The sequence below is a fragment of the Ranitomeya imitator genome, chromosome 1, assembly GCF_032444005.1.
Source record: "Ranitomeya imitator isolate aRanImi1 chromosome 1, aRanImi1.pri, whole genome shotgun sequence".
NCBI lineage: Eukaryota > Metazoa > Chordata > Amphibia > Anura > Dendrobatidae > Ranitomeya > Ranitomeya imitator.
In genome coordinates this window covers 365,604,582-365,627,530 of record NC_091282.1, presented here as the reverse complement: position 1 = coordinate 365,627,530, position 22,949 = coordinate 365,604,582, and positions in this window count along the sequence as shown.

Here is a 22,949-nt window from a genome sequence, read left to right as displayed (position 1 = left end):
TTGATTAGCCAGAACTAGGGTTGAGCGAAACGGGTCGTTCATTTTCAAAAGTCGCCGACTTTTGGCAAAGTCGGGTTTCATGAAACCCGATCCGACCCCTGTGCGGGGTCGGCCATGCGGTACGCGACTTTCGCGCCAAAGTCGCGTTTCAATGACGCGAAAAGCGCCATTTCTCAGCCAATGAAGGTAAACGCAGAGTGTGGGCAGCGTGATGACATAGGTCCTGGTCCCCACCATCTTAGAGAAGGGCATTGCAGTGATTGGCTTGCTGTCTGCGGCGTCACAGGGGCTATAAAGGGGCGTTCCCGCCGACCGCCATGTTACTGCTGCTGATCTGAGCTTAGGGAGAGGTTGCTGCCGCTTCGTCAGAAGCAGGGATAGCGTTAGGCAGGGTCCATTAACCACCAAACCGCTTGTGCTGTAGCGATTTCCACTGCCCAACACCACCTTCGGTGTGCAGGGACAGTGGAAGCTACATTTTTTTTTTTTCCCCCTCAGCGCTGTAGCTCATTGGGCTGCCCTAGAAGGCTCCCTGATAGCTGCATTGCTGTGTGTACGCCGCTGTGCAAACCAACTGCTTTTTTCAAAGCACAAATCCTCTTGTTCCTTCCTTTCTGCACAGCTATCTTTTTGGTTTGTACACACTTTTTATTTAATTTGTGCATCAGTCCACTCCTTATTGCTGCCTGCCATACCTGGCTGAGATTACTGCAGGGAGATAGTAATTGTTGGACACTCCCTGTTTTTTTTTTTTTTTTTGTGGGAGATTAAGATTGACATTTCTGCTAGAGTGCCATCCCTGTGTGTGCCATCTCTCACTCAGTGGGCCATAGAAAGCCTATTTATTTTTTTTGCTTGATTTGGGTTATAAAATCTACCTGAAAAAATCACTACATCAATCAGTGGGAGAAAAATATTGGCCTCAGGGCTTGTGTGCCACTCTTGACTCCTGTGTGTGCCATCTCTCAGTCAGTGGGCCATAGAAAGCCTATTTATTTTTTTACTTGATTTGGGTTCTAAAATCTACCTGAAAAAATCACTACATCAATCAGTGGGAGAAAAATATTGGCCTCAGGGCTTGTGTGCCACTCCTGACTCCTGTGTGCATCATCACTCACTCAGTGGGCCATAGAAAGCCCTTTTTTTTTTTTTTTTTGCTTTATTTGGGTTCTAAATTCTACCTGAAAAAATCAATAAATCAATCAGTGGGAGATTAATATTGGCCTTTGGGCTTGTGTGCCAGTCCTAAGCGTGCCATCTCTCTCTCTCAGATAGTGGGCCATAGAAAGCCTATTTATTATTTTTTTTATTGGGTTTATAAATTTTCCCTGGAACAAAAAAAAAAAAGTGGGAGATTAATATTGGCCTCTGGGCTTGTGTGTCAGTCCTGAGCGTGCCATCTCTCTCACAAATAGTGGGCCATAGAAAGCCTATTTATTTTTTTTTTTTTGGTTTTATAAATTCTCCCTGAAAAAAAAAAGGGAGATTAATATTGGCCTTTGGGCTTGTGTGCCAGTCCTAAGCGTGCCATCTCTCTCTCTCAGATAGTGGGCCATAGAAAGCCTATTTACTTATTTTTTTATTGGGTTTATAAATTTTCCCTGAAAAAAAATAAAAAGTGGGAGATTAATATTGGCCTCTGGGCTTGTGTGCCAGTCCTGAGCGTGCCATCTCTCTCACAAATAGTGGGCCATAGAAAGCCTATTTATGTTTTTGGTTGATTTGGGTTCTAAATTCTACCTGAAAAAATCACTACATCAATCAGTGGGAGATAAATATTGGCCTCTGGGCTTGTGTGCCACTCCTGACTCCTGTGTGCGTCATCTCTCACTCAGTGGGCCATAGAAAGCCTTTTTTTGTTTTATTTGTTTTCTAAATTCTCCCTGAAAAAATCATTTTATTTTATTTGGTTTCTAAATTCTTCCTGAAAAAATCATTTTATTCTATTATTTTTTTTTCCTAAAGTCTCCCTGAAAAAAACAAAAAAAACAAATCAGTGGGAGATTAATATTGCCCTTTCTGCTTGTGTGCCAGACTTGACTCCTGGGTGTGCCATCTCTCTCTCTCTCTCCAATAGTGGGCCATAGAAAGCCTATTATTTTTTTAGCTTGATTTGGGTTCCAAAATCTACCTGAAAAAATCACTACATCAATCAGTGGGAGATAAATATTGGCCTCTGGGCTTGTGTGCCACTCCTGACTCCTGTGTGCGTCATCTCTCACTCAGTGGGCCATAGAAAGCCTTTTTTTGTTTTATTTGTTTTCTAAATTCTCCCTGAAAAAATCATTTTATTTTATTTGGTTTCTAAATTCTTCCTGAAAAAATCATTTTATTCTATTATTTTTTTTTCCTAAAGTCTCCCTGAAAAAAACAAAAAAAAACAAATCAGTGGGAGATTAATATTGCCCTTTCTGCTTGTGTGCCAGTCTTGACTCCTGGGTGTGCCATCTCTCTCTCTCTCTCCAATTGTGGGCCATAGAAAGCCTATTATTTTTTTAGCTTGATTTGGGTTCCAAAATCTACCTGAAAAAATCACTACATCAATCAGTGGGAGATAAATATTGGCCTCTGGGCTTGTGTGCCACTCCTGACTCCTGTGTGCGTCATCTCTCACTCAGTGGGCCATAGAAAGCCGTTTTTGTTTTATTTGTTTTCTAAATTCTCCCTGAAAAAATCATTTTATTTTATTTGGTTTCTAAATTCTTCCTGAAAAAATCATTTTATTCTATTATTTTTTTTTCCTAAAGTCTCCCTGAAAAAAACAAAAAAAACAAATCAGTGGGAGATTAATATTGCCCTTTCTGCTTGTGTGCCAGTCTTGACTCCTGGGTGTGCCATCTCTCTCTCTCTCTCCAATTGTGGGCCATAGAAAGCCTATTATTTTTTTAGCTTGATTTGGGTTCCAAAATCTACCTGAAAAAATCACTACATCAATCAGTGGGAGATAAATATTGGCCTCTGGGCTTGTGTGCCACTCCTAAGCGTGCCATCTCTCTCTCTCAGATAGTGGGCCATAGAAAGCCTATTTATTATTTTTTTTATTGGGTTTATAAATTTTCCCTGGAACAAAAAAAAAAAAGTGGGAGATTAATATTGGCCTCTGGGCTTGTGTGTCAGTCCTGAGCGTGCCATCTCTCTCACAAATAGTGGGCCATAGAAAGCCTATTTATTTATTTTTTTTTGGTTTTATAAATTCTCCCTGAAAAAAAAAAGGGAGATTAATATTGGCCTTTGGGCTTGTGTGCCAGTCCTAAGCGTGCCATCTCTCTCTCTCAGATAGTGGGCCATAGAAAGCCTATTTACTTATTTTTTTATTGGGTTTATAAATTTTCCCTGAAAAAAAATAAAAAGTGGGAGATTAATATTGGCCTCTGGGCTTGTGTGCCAGTCCTGAGCGTGCCATCTCTCTCACAAATAGTGGGCCATAGAAAGCCTATTTATGTTTTTGGTTGATTTGGGTTCTAAATTCTACCTGAAAAAATCAATAAATCAATCAGTGGGAGATAAATATTGGCCTCTGGACTTGTGTACCACTCCTGACTCCTGTGTGCGTCATCTCTCACTCAGTGGGCCATAGAAAGCCTTTTTTTGTTTTATTTGTTTTCTAAATTCTCCCTGAAAAAATCATTTTATTTTATTTGGTTTCTAAATTCTTCCTGAAAAAATCATTTTATTCTATTATTTTTTTTTCCTAAAGTCTCCCTGAAAAAAAACAAAAAAAACAAATCAGTGGGAGATTAATATTGCCCTTTCTGCTTGTGTGCCAGTCTTGACTCCTGGGTGTGCCATCTCTCTCTCTCTCTCTAATCGTGGGCCATAGAAAGCCTATTATTTTTTTAGCTTGATTTGGGTTCCAAAATCTACCTGAAAAAATCACTACATCAATCAGTGGGAGATAAATATTGGCCTCTGGGCTTGTGTGCCACTCCTGACTCCTGTGTGCGTCATCTCTCACTCAGTGGGCCATAGAAAGCCTTTTTTTGTTTTATTTGTTTTCTAAATTCTCCCTGAAAAAATCATTTTATTTTATTTGGTTTCTAAATTCTTCCTGAAAAAATCATTTTATTCTATTATTTTTTTTTCCTAAAGTCTCCCTGAAAAAAACAAAAAAAACAAATCAGTGGGAGATTAATATTGCCCTTTCTGCTTGTGTGCCAGTCTTGACTCCTGGGTGTGCCATCTCTCTCTCTCTCTCCAATAGTGGGCCATAGAAAGCCTATTATTTTTTTAGCTTGATTTGGGTTCCAAAATCTACCTGAAAAAATCACTACATCAATCAGTGGGAGATAAATATTGGCCTCTGGGCTTGTGTGCCACTCCTGACTCCTGTGTGCGTCATCTCTCACTCAGTGGGCCATAGAAAGCCTTTTTTTGTTTTATTTGTTTTCTAAATTCTCCCTGAAAAAATCATTTTATTTTATTTGGTTTCTAAATTCTTCCTGAAAAAATCATTTTATTCTATTATTTTTTTTTCCTAAAGTCTCCCTGAAAAAAACAAAAAAAAAACAAATCAGTGGGAGATTAATATTGCCCTTTCTGCTTGTGTGCCAGTCTTGACTCCTGGGTGTGCCATCTCTCTCTCTCTCTCCAATTGTGGGCCATAGAAAGCCTATTATTTTTTTAGCTTGATTTGGGTTCCAAAATCTACCTGAAAAAATCACTACATCAATCAGTGGGAGATAAATATTGGCCTCTGGGCTTGTGTGCCACTCCTGACTCCTGTGTGCGTCATCTCTCACTCAGTGGGCCATAGAAAGCCGTTTTTGTTTTATTTGTTTTCTAAATTCTCCCTGAAAAAATCATTTTATTTTATTTGGTTTCTAAATTCTTCCTGAAAAAATCATTTTATTCTATTATTTTTTTTTCCTAAAGTCTCCCTGAAAAAAACAAAAAAAACAAATCAGTGGGAGATTAATATTGCCCTTTCTGCTTGTGTGCCAGTCTTGACTCCTGGGTGTGCCATCTCTCTCTCTCTCTCCAATTGTGGGCCATAGAAAGCCTATTATTTTTTTAGCTTGATTTGGGTTCCAAAATCTACCTGAAAAAATCACTACATCAATCAGTGGGAGATAAATATTGGCCTCTGGGCTTGTGTGCCACTCCTGACTCCTGTGTGCGTCATCTCTCACTCAGTGGGCCATAGAAAGCCTTTTTTTGTTTTATTTGTTTTCTAAATTCTCCCTGAAAAAATCATTTTATTTTATTTGGTTTCTAAATTCTTCCTGAAAAAATCATTTTATTCTATTATTTTTTTTTCCTAAAGTCTCCCTGAAAAAAACAAAAAAAAACAAATCAGTGGGAGATTAATATTTACATTTGTGCTTCAATGACAGTCCTGCGTGTGTGGCATCTCTCTCATTTGTTGCCACCAACAACAGAGTGTGTAACATTGTGCCTGATTTTCGTTGTGGTCTCACTCACCTGTAAAGGGGTAGCTAAATCATACTGAAGTTATAGCTCACCGTGTAAGTTGTGTGACAGCAACAAATACCGTTAGTTTGGTTACGTTTTTAAAACAATGAGGAAGTCTGGTGGAAGAGGTCGTGGCCGGGGGCGTTCATTGTCAGCTGGTAATGAGGGTAGTGGTAGTGGTGGAGCATCAGCTGGTCGTGGGAAAAAAAATATTGCACCTAAGTCTGGAGCTGTGGAGCCAGGTTCGTCGTCTGGCTACACAAGGCCTCGAACGCTCCCTTTTCTGGGAGTAGGAAAACCGCTTTTAAAGCCGGAGCAGCAAGAGCAAGTTTTGGCTTATCTTGCTGACTTAGCCTCTAGCTCTTTTGCCTCCTCTCGTGAAACTGGTAAATGTCAAAGCAGCGCGTCGTTAGTGGATGTTCATGGTCAGGGACAAGTCGCTTCCTTGTCCTCTTCAGCAAAAACAACAACAGAGAAGAATGCAGCAAGCGACACAACGGGTTACTCCATGGAGCTCTTTACACATACCATCCCTGGCTTACAAAGTGAAGCAGTTAACAGTCCATGCCCATTACAAGTTGAATCTGACATGGAGTGCACTGATGCACAGCCACAGCCAGACTACTATGCTGGTCCTTTGACTCAGACCACAACATTGCCCTCGCAGGGTAATGATCAAGAATCAGACCCTGATGAGACTATGTTGCCCCATCACGAACGCTATACCACCGACCGACACGGTGACACAGACGAAGTTGCACACGAGCTACAAGAAGAGGTAATAGATGACCCAGTTCTTGACCCCGATTGGCAGCCATTGGGGGAACAGGGTGCAGGCGGCAGCAGTTCTGAAGCGGAGGAGGAGGGGCCACAGCAGGCATCAACATCGCAACAGGTTCCATCTGCCGGGCCCGTATCTTGCCCAAAACGCGTGGCAAAGCCAAAACCTGTTGGAGGACAGTGTGGCCATCCGGTTAAAGCTCAGTCTGCAATGCCTGAAAAGGTATCCGATGCTAGAAAGAGTGCAGTCTGGCATTTTTTTAAACAACATCCAATTGATCAGCGCAAAGTCATCTGTCAAAAATGTTCAACTACCTTAAGCAGAGGACAGAATCTGAAAAGTCTCAATACAAGTTGCATGCATAGACATTTAACCACCATGCATTTGCAAGCCTGGACTAACTACCAAACGTCCCTTAAGGTTGTAGCACCCTCGGCCAATGAAGCTAGTCAGCAACGCAACATCCCTTCCGGCAGTGTAGGGCCACCATTTTCCGCACCACCTGCAGTATCTGTGCAGGTTTCTTTGCCAGGCCAAAGCAGTCAGGGTCAGGGAATCACCAGTTTCGTAGTAGGAAACACTGCATCTAGGGCACCGGCGGCAACAATACCATCTCCCACCATCTCTCAGTCTGCCATGTCCACCGGCACCCCCGCTATTTCCACGATCTCCAGCTCTCCAGTCCAGCTCACCCTACATGAGACTATGGTTAGAAAAAGGAAGTACTTAGCCTCGCATCCGCGTACACAGGGTTTGAACGCCCACATAGCTAGACTAATCTCGTTAGAGATGATGCCCTACCGGTTAGTTGAAAGCGAAGCTTTCAAAGCCCTGATGGACTACGCTGTACCACGCTACGAGCAACCCAGTCGACACTTTTTTTCCAGAAAAGCCATCCCAGCCCTCCACCAGCATGTTAAAGAGCGCATCGTCCATGTACTCAGGCAATCTGTGAGCACAAAGGTGCACCTGACAACAGATGCATGGACCAGTAGGCATGGCCAGGGACGTTACGTGTCCATCACGGCACACTGGGTGAATGTTGTGGATGCAGGGTCCACAGGGGACAGCAAGTTTGGGACAGTTCTGCCTAGCCCACGGTCTAGGAAACAGTTGGCTGTAGCCGTTCGCACCCCCTCCTCCTCCTCTTCGTCCTCCTGCAGAAGCGAGAGCTCGTCCACAGACCGCAGTCGCACAACCACTCCATCCGCAGCTGCCACTGTTGCACACCAGGTCTCCCATTATGGGGCAGCTACTGGCAAACGTCAGCAGGCTGTATTGGCTATGAAGTGTTTGGGCGACAACAGACACACCGCGGAAGTTCTGTCCGAGTTCTTGCAGAAAGAAACTCAGTCGTGGCTGGGCACTGCAGATCTTGAGGCAGGCAAGGTAGTGAGTGATAACGGAAGGAATTTCATGGCTGCCATCTCCCTTTCCCAACTGAAACACATTCCTTGCCTGGCTCACACCTTAAACCTAGTGGTGCAGTGCTTCCTGAAAAGTTATCCGGGGTTATCCGACCTGCTCCTCAAAGTGCGTGGACTTTGCTCACATATCCGCCGTTCGCCCGTACACTCCAGCCGTATGCAGACCTATCAGCGTTCTTTGAACCTTTCCCAGCATCGCCTAATCATAGACGTTGCAACAAGGTGGAACTCAACACTGCACATGCTTCAGAGACTGTGCGAACAGAGGCGGGCTGTTATGTTTTTGTGGGAGGATACACATACACGGGCAGGCAGTAGGATGGCAGACATGGAGTTGTCAGGTGTGCAGTGGTCGAAGATTCAAGACATGTGTCAAGTCCTTCAGTGTTTTGAGGAATGCACACGGCTGGTTAGTGCAGACAACGCCATAATAAGCATGAGCATCCCCCTAATGCGTCTGCTGATGCAAAGTTTGACGCACATAAAGGATCAGGCGTCTGCAGCTGAGGAAGAGGAAAGCCTTGATGACAGTCAGCCATTGTCTGGCCAGGGCAGTGTACAGGACGAGTTAGCGGGCGAAGAGGAGGAGGAGGACGAGGAGGATGATGGGGATGATTATATTTTTAATGAGGAAGCTTTTCCGGGGCCACTGGAAATTGGTGGCGCGGCAAGGCCGGGTTCTGGTTTTTGGAGGGACACAAGTGACGTGGATTTGCCTGAAACTGCCCCTCAACCAAGCACAACCGCAGATTTGAGAACTGGAACTTTGGCCCACATGGCGGATTATGCCTTACGTATCCTCAAAAGGGACACACGCATAACTAAAATGATGAACAATGACGATTACTGGTTGGCCTGCCTCCTTGATCCTCGCTATAAAGGCAAATTGCAAAATATAATGCCACATGAGAACTTGGAACTAATATTAGCAACCAAACAATCAACTCTTGTTGACCGTTTGCTTCTGGCATTCCCTGCACACAGCGCCCGTGATCGTTCTCACACGAGCTGCAGGGGCCAGCAGACCAGAGGAGTTAGAGGGGCAGAAATCAGAAGTGGCGTTGGCCAGAGGGGTTTTCTGACCAGGTTGTGGAGTGATTTTGCTATGACCGCAGACAGGACAGGTACTGCAGCATCAATTCAAAGTGACAGGAGACAACATTTGTCCAGTATGGTTACAAACTATTTTTCATCCCTTATCGATGTTCTCCCTCAACCGTCATTCCCATTTGATTACTGGGCATCAAAATTAGACACCTGGCCAGAATCGACAGAATATGCATTGCAGGAGCTTGCTTGCCCGGCAGCTAGTGTCCTATCAGAAAGAGTATTCAGTGCTGCAGGTTCAATACTAACAGAAAAAAGGACTCGTCTGGCTACCCAAAATGTAGATGATCTAACCTTCATTAAAATGAACCACAACTGGATTTCGAAATCTTTTGCCCCACCTTGCCCGGCTGACACCTAGCTTTCCTATGAAAAGGTCTTGCCTGTGGACTATTCTGAATGCCTTTTCCAATCTCGTAATTTTCTGCACCTGACTGTCCAGCATACGACATGTTTACACCTCACTAAATGGCCAAACTCCCCACACGGGGCCGTGGTATCGACACTTGGCGACAGCACCCGTGAGAGTGCTGTTTGTCTGAAGAGGTGGGTGTGCCCGCTTTTGGTCGACGGCACTGCCACTGGGTCCCTCCTAGTACAATAAAGTGTCTCTGGCGGTGGTGGTGCGCACCCAACGTCAGACACACCGTTGTAATATGAGGGGCCCTGGGCCTGTACCGCCGGCCACAAGACAGTTCCCCCCCCCAGCTCAAACAGTGCTCTACCACTTGCAAAATTATCTCACAGCTCCACCAATGTTTAGTCTATGCGCTGACATCCTTCAATGCCTGCCACTGACAATACCATTGTATTGACATTTTTGTTATGTTAGGCCTTCGAAGCCTGTCTGCGGTCACTCCTTCCACTATGCCTCCACTGACCACACCACTGCTGCCCGTGTACCCCTGGAACCAATTTAAAATTGCCTACAGCCATGTGTTATTATTTTAGGCCTTCGATGCCTGTCTGCGGTCACTCCTTACAATATGCCTCCACTGACCACACCACTGCTGCCCGTGTACCCCTGGAACCAATTTTACAGTGTCTACAGCCTAATTTTGTTATGTTAGGCCTACTACGCCTGTCTACGGTCCCTCCTTCCAATACTCGTCCACTGACCACACCACTGCTGCCCATGTACCCCTGGAACCAATTTAAAATTGCCTACAGCCAGCCCAATTTTTTTATTTTAGGCCTTCGATGCCTGTCTGCGGTCACTCCTTCCACTAGGCCTCCACTTACCACACCACTGCTGCCCGTGTACCCCTGGAACCAATTTAAAATTGCCTACAGCCAGCCCAATTTTTTTATTTTAGGCCTTCGATGCCTGTCTGCGGTCACTCCTTCCACTAGGCCTCCACTTACCACACCACTGCTGCCCGTATACCCCTGGAACCAATTTAAAATTGCCTACAGCCAGCCCAATTTTTTTATTTTAGGCCTTCGATGCCTGTCTGCGGTCCGTTCTTTCTACTACTACTACACTGACCAGGCCACTGCTGCCCGTGTTCCCCTGGAACCAATTTAAAATTGCCAACAGCAATGTGTTATTATTGTTAGGCCTTCGATGCCTGTCTGCGGTCACTCCTTCCACTAGGCCTCCACTGACCACACCACTGCTGCCCGTATACCCCTGGAACCAATTTAAAATTGCCTACAGCAAGCCCAATTTTTTTATTTTAGGCCTTCGATGCCTGTCTGCGGTCCGTTCTTTCTACTACTACTACACTGACCAGGCCACTGCTGCCCGTGTTCTCCTGGAACCAATTTAAAATTGCCAACAGCAATGTGTTATTATGTTAGGCCTTCGAAGCCTGTCTGCGGTCACTCCTTCCACTATGCCTCCACTCACCACACCACTGCTGCCAGTGTACCCCTGGAACCAATTTAAAATTGCCTACAGCCATGTGTTATTATTTTAGGCCTTCGATGCCTGTCTGCGGTCACTCCTTACAATATGCCTCCACTGACCACACCACTGCTGCCCGTGTACCCCTAGAACCAATTTAAAATTGCCTACAGCCAGCCCAATTTTTTTATTTTAGGCCTTCGATGCCTGTCTGCGGTCCGTTCTTTCTACTACTACTACACTGACCAGGCCACTGCTGCCCGTGTACCCCTGGAACCAATTTAAAATTGCCTACAGCCATGTGTTATTATTTTAGGCCTTCGATGCCTGTCTGCGGTCACTCCTTCCACTAGGCCTCCACTGACCACACCACTGCTGCCCGTGTACCCCTGGAACCAATTTAAAATTGCCTACAGCCAGCCCAATTTTTTTATTTTAGGCCTTCGATGCTTGTCTGCGGTCACTCCTTCCACTAGGCCTCCACTGACCACACCACTGCTGCCCGTGTACCCCTGGAACCAATTTAAAATTGCCTACAGCCATGTGTTATTATTTTAGGCCTTCGATGCCTGTCTGCGGTCACTCCTTCCACTAGGCCTCCACTGACCACACCACTGCTGCCCGTGTACCCCTGGAACCAATTTAAAATTGCCTACAACCATGTGTTATTATTTTAGGCCTTCGATGTCTGTCTGCGATCACTCCTTCCACTAGGCCTCCACTGACCACACCACTGCTGCCCGTGTACCCCTGGAACCAATTTAAAATTGCCTACAGCCATGTGTTATTATTTTAGGCCTTCGATGCCTGTCTGCGGTCACTCCTTACAATATGCCTCCACTGACCACACCACTGCTGCCCGTGTACCCCTGGAACCAATTTAAAATTGCCTACAGCCAGCCCAATTTTTTTATTTTAGGCCTTCGATGCCTGTCTGCGGTCACTCCTTCCACTAGGCCTCCACTTACCACACCACTGCTGCCCGTGTACCCCTGGAACCAATTTAAAATTGCCTACAGCCATGTGTTATTATTTTAGGCCTTCGATGCCTGTCTGCGGTCACTCCTTACAATATGCCTCCACTGACCACACCACTGCTGCCCGTGTACCCCTGGAACCAATTTAAAATTGCCTACAGCCAGCCCAATTTTTTTATTTTAGGCCTTCGATGCCTGTCTGCGGTCCGTTCTTTCTACTACTACTACACTGACCAGGCCACTGCTGCCCGTGTAACCCTGGAACCAATTTAAAATTGCCTACAGCCATGTGTTATTATTTTAGGCCTTCGATGCCTGTCTGCGGTCACTCCTTCCACTAGGCCTCCACTGACCACACCACTGCTGCCCGTGTACCCCTGGAACTAATTTAAAATTGCCTACAGCCAGCCCAATTTTTTTATTTTAGGCCTTCGATGCCTGTCTGCGGTCACTCCTTCCACTAGGCCTCCACTGACCACACCACTGCTGCCCGTGTACCCCTGGAACCAATTTAAAATTGCCTACAGCCATGTGTTATTATTTTAGGCCTTCAATGCCTGTCTGCGGTCACTCCTTCCACTAGGCCTCCACTGACCACACCACTGCTGCCCGTGTACCCCTGGAACCAATTTAAAATTGCCTACAGCCAGCCCAATTTTTTTATTTTAGGCCTTCGATGCCTGTCTGCGGTCACTCCTTCCACTAGGCCTCCACTGACCACACCACTGCTGCCCGTGTACCCCTGGAACCAATTTTACAGTGTCTACAGCCTAATTTTGTTATGTTAGGCCTACTACGCCTGTCTGCGGTCCCTCCTTCCAATACTCGTCCACTGACCACACCACTGCTGCCCGTGGACCCCTGGAACCTATTTTTAATTGCATAGAGCATCCTTTTTTTAATAGTAGGCGTACAAAGTCTGTCTGCGGTCCACTATTGAAATTGTCCTCCACTGCCCAGAGCACTGCTGCTTGTGTACCCCTGTAACTTTTTTAAGCTGCAGTGAGCCACATTTTTGGGTTAAGTCCTACTACCTGTGTCTGTCTGCGCCACTCAATTCAGCTGTGTTCCTTTGAAAAAAGCTGAGCGTCAATAGTCTTGTTTTCAGCCTCTAGGAATTTTAAAACTGCATTGGGGGTACAACTTTCGTAGGGCCTACTAACGGTGTCTGCCTACCCAAGGTGTGCCCCAGGTTTCCTCGCCATTGCTTCGATCTTAATGCTCTCGTTTAGTAGTTGTTGGAAACTACACTGCATTAGGCCTACAAATTGGGTATGGGGTGTAGAGAGATGGTGTGTTCTACTCCAAGGTGTTCTCCAGGTTGCCTTTCCTGAGCTTCGATCTTCCGGCTCTCGTTTAGTAGTTGTTGGAAAGTACGCTGCATTAGGCCTACAAATTGGGTATGGGAAGACACAAAAGAGAATAGTAAAACCAAAAACACTCAGTTTGAAAAAATGTTGCAGTAATCCGCAAGTGCTAGTAAAAGATGTAAAAAACAGGGTATTTGGTTGATACGTTTTTTGCAAAAAATGTATACTAAGCTGCTCTACCAATCTCCACGGTATACCCTTATCAGAGCAGTCCTAACTAATGTATGCAATCCCTATCTGATGTATTTAAAAACCTGATCATCTGTATATAACCTGTGTGAACAGGGTTCAGAGAGGAAAAATCCATGTGTGCATACAGGGTAGAACAGCTTTTGTGCAGATAGCCCAAGAGGAGTGGTGGAACTCCCCAGTCTTGTAGACACAAGAGAACAATTATGGAAACAGGAACACATGGGCTACTTGCACAGTGAACAAGTCTGTATGATCATGTTCACACACCACCAAGAAACCTGAAGACACAAAAGAGAATAGTAAAACCAAAAACACTCAGTTTGAAAAAATGTTGCAGTAATCCGCAAGTGCTAGTAAAAGATGTAAAAAACAGGGTATTTGGTTGATACGTTTTTTGCAAAAAATGTATACTAAGCTGCTCTACCAATCTCCACGGTATACCCTTATCAGAGCAGTCCTAACTAATGTATGCAATCCCTATCTGATGTATTTAAAAACCTGATCATCTGTATATAACCTGTGTGAACAGGGTTCAGAGAGGAAAAATCCATGTGTGCATACAGGGTAGAACAGCTTTTGTGCAGATAGCCCAAGAGGAGTGGTGGAACTCCCCAGTCTTGTAGACACAAGAGAACAATTATGGAAACAGGAACACATGGGCTACTTGCACAGTGAACAAGTCTGTATGATCATGTTCACACACCACCAAGAAACCTGAAGACACAAAAGAGAATAGTAAAACCAAAAACACTCAGTTTGAAAAAATGTTGCAGTAATCCGCAAGTGCTAGTAAAAGATGTAAAAAACAGGGTATTTGGTTGATACGTTTTTTGCAAAAAATGACTGGGGAGTTCCACCACTCCTCTTGGGCTATCTGCACAAAAGCTGTTCTACCCTGTATGCACACATGGATTTTTCCTCTCTGAACCCTGTTCACACAGGTTATATACAGATGATCAGGTTTTTAAATACATCAGATAGGGATTGCATACATTAGTTAGGACTGCTCTGATAAGGGTATACCGTGGAGATTGGTAGAGCAGCTTAGTATACATTTTTTGCAAAAAACGTATCAACCAAATACCCTGTTTTTTACATCTTTTACTAGCACTTGCGGATTACTGCAACATTTTTTCAAACTGAGTGTTTTTGGTTTTACTATTCTCTTTTGTGTCTTCAGGTTTCTTGGTGGTGTGTGAACATGATCATACAGACTTGTTCACTGTGCAAGTAGCCCATGTGTTCCTGTTTCCATAATTGTTCTCTTGAGTCTACAAGACTGGGGAGTTCCACCACTCCTCTTGGGCTATCTGCACAAAAGCTGTTCTACCCTGTATGCACACATGGATTTTTCCTCTCTGAACCCTGTTCACACAGGTTATATACAGATGATCAGGTTTTTAAATACATCAGATAGGGATTGCATACATTAGTTAGGACTGCTCTGATAAGGGTATACCGTGGAGATTGGTAGAGCAGCTTAGTATACATTTTTTGCAAAAAACGTATCAACCAAATACCCTGTTTTTTACATCTTTTACTAGCACTTGCGGATTACTGCAACATTTTTTCAAACTGAGTGTTTTTGGTTTTACTATTCTCTTTTGTGTCTTCAGGTTTCTTGGTGGTGTGTGAACATGATCATACAGACTTGTTCACTGTGCAAGTAGCCCATGTGTTCCTGTTTCCATAATTGTTCTCTTGTGTCTACAAGACTGGGGAGTTCCACCACTCCTCTTGGGCTATCTGCACAAAAGCTGTTCTACCCTGTATGCACACATGGATTTTTCCTCTCTGAACCCTGTTCACACAGGTTATATACAGATGATCAGGTTTTTAAATACATCAGATAGGGATTGCATACATTAGTTAGGACTGCTCTGATAAGGGTATACCGTGGAGATTGGTAGAGCAGCTTAGTATACATTTTTTGCAAAAAACGTATCAACCAAATACCCTGTTTTTTACATCTTTTACTAGCACTTGCGGATTACTGCAACATTTTTTCAAACTGAGTGTTTTTGGTTTTACTATTCTCTTTTGTGTCTTCAGGTTTCTTGGTGGTGTGTGAACATGATCATACAGACTTGTTCACTGTGCAAGTAGCCCATGTGTTCCTGTTTCCATAATTGTTCTCTTGTGTCTACAAGACTGGGGAGTTCCACCACTCCTCTTGGGCTATCTGCACAAAAGCTGTTCTACCCTGTATGCACACATGGATTTTTCCTCTCTGAACCCTGTTCACACAGGTTATATACAGATGATCAGGTTTTTAAATACATCAGATAGGGATTGCATACATTAGTTAGGACTGCTCTGATAAGGGTATACCGTGGAGATTGGTAGAGCAGCTTAGTATACATTTTTTGCAAAAAACGTATCAACCAAATACCCTGTTTTTTACATCTTTTACTAGCACTTGCGGATTACTGCAACATTTTTTCAAACTGAGTGTTTTTGGTTTTACTATTCTCTTTTGTGTCTTCAGGTTTCTTGGTGGTGTGTGAACATGATCATACAGACTTGTTCACTGTGCAAGTAGCCCATGTGTTCCTGTTTCCATAATTGTTCTCTTGTGTCTACAAGACTGGGGAGTTCCACCACTCCTCTTGGGCTATCTGCACAAAAGCTGTTCTACCCTGTATGCACACATGGATTTTTCCTCTCTGAACCCTGTTCACACAGGTTATATACAGATGATCAGGTTTTTAAATACATCAGATAGGGATTGCATACATTAGTTAGGACTGCTCTGATAAGGGTATACCGTGGAGATTGGTAGAGCAGCTTAGTATACATTTTTTGCAAAAAACGTATCAACCAAATACCCTGTTTTTTACATCTTTTACTAGCACTTGCGGATTACTGCAACATTTTTTCAAACTGAGTGTTTTTGGTTTTATTATTCTCTTTTGTGTCTTCAGGTTTCTTGGTGGTGTGTGAACATGATCATACAGACTTGTTCACTGTGCAAGTAGCCCATGTGTTCCTGTTTCCATAATTGTTCTCTTGTGTCTACAAGACTGGGGAGTTCCACCACTCCTCTTGGGCTATCTGCACAAAAGCTGTTCTACCCTGTATGCACACATGGATTTTTCCTCTCTGAACCCTGTTCACACAGGTTATATACAGATGATCAGGTTTTTAAATACATCAGATAGGGATTGCATACATTAGTTAGGACTGCTCTGATAAGGGTATACCGTGGAGATTGGTAGAGCAGCTTAGTATACATTTTTTGCAAAAAACGTATCAACCAAATACCCTGTTTTTTACATCTTTTACTAGCACTTGCGGATTACTGCAACATTTTTTCAAACTGAGTGTTTTTGGTTTTACTATTCTCTTTTGTGTCTTCAGGTTTCTTGGTGGTGTGTGAACATGATCATACAGACTTGTTCACTGTGCAAGTAGCCCATGTGTTCCTGTTTCCATAATTGTTCTCTTGTGTCTACAAGACTGGGGAGTTCCACCACTCCTCTTGGGCTATCTGCACAAAAGCTGTTCTACCCTGTATGCACACATGGATTTTTCCTCTCTGAACCCTGTTCACACAGGTTATATACAGATGATCAGGTTTTTAAATACATCAGATAGGGATTGCATACATTAGTTAGGACTGCTCTGATAAGGGTATACCGTGGAGATTGGTAGAGCAGCTTAGTATACATTTTTTGCAAAAAACGTATCAACCAAATACCCTGTTTTTTACATCTTTTACTAGCACTTGCGGATTACTGCAACATTTTTTCAAACTGAGTGTTTTTGGTTTTACTATTCTCTTTTGTGTCTTCAGGTTTCTTGGTGGTGTGTGAACATGATCATACAGACTTGTTCACTGTGCAAGTAGCCCATGTGTTCCTGTTTCCATAATTGTTCTCTTGTGTCTACAAGACTGGGGAGTTCCACCACTCCTCTTGGGCTATCTGCACAAAAGCTGTTCTACCCTGTATGCACACATGGATTTTTCCTCTCTGAACCCTGTTCACACAGGTTATATACAGATGATCAGGTTTTTAAATACATCAGATAGGGATTGCATACATTAGTTAGGACTGCTCTGATAAGGGTATACCGTGGAGATTGGTAGAGCAGCTTAGTATACATTTTTTGCAAAAAACGTATCAACCAAATACCCTGTTTTTTACATCTTTTACTAGCACTTGCGGATTACTGCAACATTTTTTCAAACTGAGTGTTTTTGGTTTTACTATTCTCTTTTGTGTCTTCAGGTTTCTTGGTGGTGTGTGAACATGATCATACAGACTTGTTCACTGTGCAAGTAGCCCATGTGTTCCTGTTTCCATAATTGTTCTCTTGTGTCTACAAGACTGGGGAGTTCCACCACTCCTCTTGGGCTATCTGCACAAAATCTGTTCTACCCTGTATGCACACATGGATTTTTCCTCTCTGAACCCTGTTCACACAGGTTATATACAGATGATCAGGTTTTTAAATACATCAGATAGGGATTGCATACATTAGTTAGGACTGCTCTGATAAGGGTATACCGTGGAGATTGGTAGAGCAGCTTAGTATACATTTTTTGCAAAAAACGTATCAACCAAATACCCTGTTTTTTACATCTTTTACTAGCACTTGCGGATTACTGCAACATTTTTTCAAACTGAGTGTTTTTGGTTTTACTATTCTCTTTTGTGTCTTCAGGTTTCTTGGTGGTGTGTGAACATGATCATACAGACTTGTTCACTGTGCAAGTAGCCCATGTGTTCCTGTTTCCATAATTGTTCTCTTGTGTCTACAAGACTGGGGAGTTCCACCACTCCTCTTGGGCTATCTGCACAAAAGCTGTTCTACCCTGTATGCACACATGGATTTTTCCTCTCTGAACCCTGTTCACACAGGTTATATACAGATGATCAGGTTTTTAAATACATCAGATAGGGATTGCATACATTAGTTAGGACTGCTCTGATAAGGGTATACCGTGGAGATTGGTAGAGCAGCTTAGTATACATTTTTTGCAAAAAACGTATCAACCAAATACCCTGTTTTTTACATCTTTTACTAGCACTTGCGGATTACTGCAACATTTTTTCAAACTGAGTGTTTTTGGTTTTACTATTCTCTTTTGTGTCTTCAGGTTTCTTGGTGGTGTGTGAACATGATCATACAGACTTGTTCACTGTGCAAGTAGCCCATGTGTTCCTGTTTCCATAATTGTTCTCTTGTGTCTACAAGACTGGGGAGTTCCACCACTCCTCTTGGGCTATCTGCACAAAAGCTGTTCTACCCTGTATGCACACATGGATTTTTCCTCTCTGAACCCTGTTCACACAGGTTATATACAGATGATCAGGTTTTTAAATACATCAGATAGGGATTGCATACATTAGTTAGGACTGCTCTGATAAGGGTATACCGTGGAGATTGGTAGAGCAGCTTAGTATACATTTTTTGCAAAAAACGTATCAACCAAATACCCTGTTTTTTACATCTTTTACTAGCACTTGCGGATTACTGCAACATTTTTTCAAACTGAGTGTTTTTGGTTTTACTATTCTCTTTTGTGTCTTCAGGTTTCTTGGTGGTGTGTGAACATGATCATACAGACTTGTTCACTGTGCAAGTAGCCCATGTGTTCCTGTTTCCAAAATTGGGTATGGGGTGTAGAGAGATGGTGTGTTCCACTCCAAGGTGTTCCCCAGGTTTCGTCCACATTGCTTCGGTCTTCCGACTCTCGTTTAGTAGTTGTAGAAAACTACACTGCATTAGGCCTACAAATTGGGTATGGGGTGTAGAGAGATGGTGTGTTCCACTCCAAGGTGTTCTCCAGGTTGCCTTTCCTGAGCTTCGATCTTCCGGCTCTCGTTTAGTAGTTGTTGGAAACTACGCTGCATTAGGCCTACACATTGGGTATGGGGTGTAGAGAGATGGTGTGTTCCACTCCAAGGTGTTCCCCAGGTTTCGTCCACATTGCTTCGGTCTTCCGACTCTCGTTTAGTAGTTGTAGAAAACTACACTGCATTAGGCCTACAAATTGGGTATGGGGTGTAGAGAGATGGTGTGTTCCACTCCAAGGTGTTCCCCAGGTTTCGTCCACATTGCTTCGGTCTTCCGGCTCTCGTTTAGTAGTTCTTGGAAACTACACTGCATTAGGCCTACAAATTGGGTATGGGGTGTAGAGAGATGGTGTGTTCCACTCCAAGGTGTTCTCCAGGTTGCCTTTCCTGAGCTTCGATCTTCCGGCTCTCGTTTAGTAGTTCTTGGAAACTACACTGCATTAGGCCTACAAATTGGGTATGGGGTGTAGAGAGATGGTGTGTTCCACTCCAAGGTGTTCCCCAGGTTTCCTCGCCAATGCTTCGATCTTCATGCTCTCGTTTAGTAGTTGTTGGAAACTACACTGCATTAGGCCTACAAATTGGGTATGGGGTGTAGAGAGATGGTGTGTTCCACTCCAAGGTGTTCTCCAGGTTGCCTTTCCTGAGCTTCGATCTTCCGGCTCTCGTTTAGTAGTTCTTGGAAACTACACTGCATTAGGCCTACAAATTGGGTATGGGGTGTAGAGAGATGGTGTGTTCCACTCCAAGGTGTTCCCCAGGTTTCCTCGCCAATGCTTCGATCTTCATGCTCTCGTTTAGTAGTTGTTGGAAACTACGCTGCATTACACCTACAAATTGGGTATGGGGTGTAGAGAGATGGTGTGTTCCACTCCAAGGTGTTCTCCAGGTTGCCTTTCCTGAGCTTCGATCTTCCGACTCTCGTTTAGTAGTTCTTGGAAACTACACTGCATTAGGCCTACAAATTGGGTATGGGGTGTAGAGAGATGGTGTGTTCCACTCCAAGGTGTTCCCCAGGTTTCCTCGCCAATGCTTCGATCTTCATGCTCTCGTTTAGTAGTTGTTGGAAACTATACTGCATTAGGCCTACAAATTGGGTATGGGGTGTAGAGAGATGGTGTGTTCCACTCCAAGGTGTTCTCCAGGTTGCCTTTCCTGAGCTTCGATCTTCCGGCTCTCATTTAGTAGTTCTTGGAAACTACACTGCATTAGGCCTACAAATTGGGTATGGGGTGTAGAGAGATGGTGTGTTCCACTCCAAGGTGTTCTCCAGGTTACCTTTCCTGAGCTCCGATCTTCCGGCTCTCGTTTAGTAGTTCTTGGAAACTACACTGCATTAGGCCTACAAATTGGGTATGGGGTGTAGAGAGATGGTGTGTTCCACTCCAAGGTGTTCTACAGGTTGCCTTTCCTGAGCTTCGATCTTCCGGCTCTCGTTTAGTAGTTCTTGGAAACTACACTGCATTAGGCCTACAAATTGGGTATGGGGTGTAGAGAGATGGTGTGTTCCACTCCAAGGTGTTCTCCAGGTTGCCTTTCCTGAGATTTGATCTTCCGGCTCTCGTTTAGTAGTTCTTGGAAACTACACTGCATTAGGCCTACAAATTGGGTATGGGGTGTAGAGAGATGGTGTGTTCCACTCCAAGGTGTTCTCCAGGTTGCCTTTCCTGAGCTTCGATCTTCCGGCTCTCGTTTAGTAGTTGTTGGAAACTACGCTGCATTAGGCCTACAAATTGGGTATGGGGTGTAGAGAGATGGTGTGTTACACTCCAAGGTGTTCTCCAGGTTGCCTTTCCTGAACTTCTATCTTCAGGCTCTCATTAAATTGTGGTTAAACGGAACAACTGCATTTGGCGTACTAGTTGGTTTGGGGCCTACTATCGGTGTCTGCCACTCCTTGCTGTTCTCCTGGTTTCCTGTCCTGAAATTCCATTTTCAGGCTCTCGTTAAGTAGTTGTTAATGTTAGACTGCATTTGGCCTACTAGTTGGGTTGGGGCCTACTATCGGTGTCTGCCACTCCTTGCTGTTCTCCTCCACTGAACAAAGCTGTGCCGCCTGTTTACTACGGTTGCCAATTTTGAACTGCATTTCGACTACTTACTGATTTGGGCCTACTCTCTGTGTCAGCCTCTCATTCCAGTTGTCCTCCACTGCAATGCCCCCTGGTTAGTCCTGTGTTACCAATTTTGAACTGCATTTAGCCAACTTTATTCTTTGGGCCTATATCTGTGTTTCCTCCTCATCCTGCCCATTGCCCAGCCAGTGATAGATGAGTCTGCTGGTACATTGACCCATAACGCAAAATTCCCCGTGCACGCTACACAGCAAGATTGTGACCCTGCTGAAAGTCAGGTTCCTCTTCCCGCATACCATACCACCTTACACGGGGACAAAGAGGAAGGTGCAGATGAAAGTGCAGGTTCCTTCATCAGGTGGGGGGAGGAATACTAGTTGGCGACGTCACTGGCACAGGGCCTCTCATAGTACGCAAAAGTGTTGCTGCCGATGGGAGGCGCCCCCGCCGTGCAAACACACCGCTGTACTTTGAGGGGCCCTGTGCCTGTGCCAATGCCAACGAGTGGGCCCCCCTGCTTGCTCAGGATCACAGCACTTGCAAAGTTGAAATACTTACCTCTCCCTGCTCCACTGCCGTGACGTGGTCCAGATTTACTGGGCCCACTAATTACTTGAACCAGCCCTACCCCCCACAACTTTAGCCAAATGACCCCCAATTTCAAATGCCTTCCAATTATTATAAGGTAAATTACGATTGACAAGCTTCTTTAACAAGAATGGATGTTTTTGCCATTAAAATGGGCAGTGTAGGTGTTTTCCTGGCCTCCACTCACTGCCGACTATGCTCCCCCATTGACTTGCATTGGGTTTCGTGTTTCAGGCGATACCCGACTTTTCGCGATAATCGGCCGATTCCACTCGACTCGACTTCTAAGATAGTCGGGTTTCGCGAAACACGGCTCGACTCTAAAAAGGTCAAGGTCGCTCAACCCTAGCCAGAACTAGAGCGATGCCATCTGTGTGTCCTGCTCATCTCTAATAGGGTATTAACTGCTTAAGGACAGGCCCAGGGACTGCAAGGGAGAAGGAGGGGGTTAATAAAAGTGAGGGAAAATAGAGGTGACTGAGTTTTTTAGGAATGTAGTTATGGGGTCAGATATAAGGTGTCTTGGGGCCACAAGGTCAGTTGGTGTACAGTCTGACCATTGGAACAAAAAATGGTTAATAGCTTTTTGTAAAAATATATATACACTGCTCAAAAAAAGAAAAGGAACACTAAAATCCCACATTCTAGATATCACTGAATGAAATATTCCAGTTGTAAATCTTTATTCATTACATAGTGGAATGCAATGAGAACAGTAAAACAAAATGATCAATGTAAATTACCACTAATATCTCATGGAGGTCTGGAGTTGGAATGATGCTCACAATCAAAATGGAAAATCAAATTGCATGCTGATCCAATTTCAGTGGAAATGCCTCAAGACAAGGAAATGATGCTCAGTAGTGTGTGTGGCCTCCACATGCCCGTATGACCTCCCTACAACGCCTGGGCATGCTCCTGATGAGGCGGTGGATGGTCTCCTGAGGAATCACCTCCCAGACCTGGACTAAAGCATCCGCCAACTCCTGGACAGTCTGTGGTGTGACGTAACATTGGTGGATGGAGCGGGACATGATGTCCCAGATGTGTTGGGGGTTTCCTCTGTTTAGGCCCATCAGGGGCTCACCAAACACGACATGGCGTCCGATCTCAATTCCAGCTAATTTTAGCTTGAAAAAGTCAAATGGCGCTCCTTCCCTTCTGAGCCCTGCCATGCGCCCAAACAGTGGTTCCCCCCCATATATGGGGTATTAGCGTACTCAGGACAAATTGGACTATAACTTTTGTGGTCCAATTTCTTCTGTTACCCTTGTGAAAATAAAAAATTGGGGACTAAACCATCATGTTTGTGGAAAAAATATGATTTTTTATTTTCACGCTCGGGCATAATAAACTTCTGTGAAGCA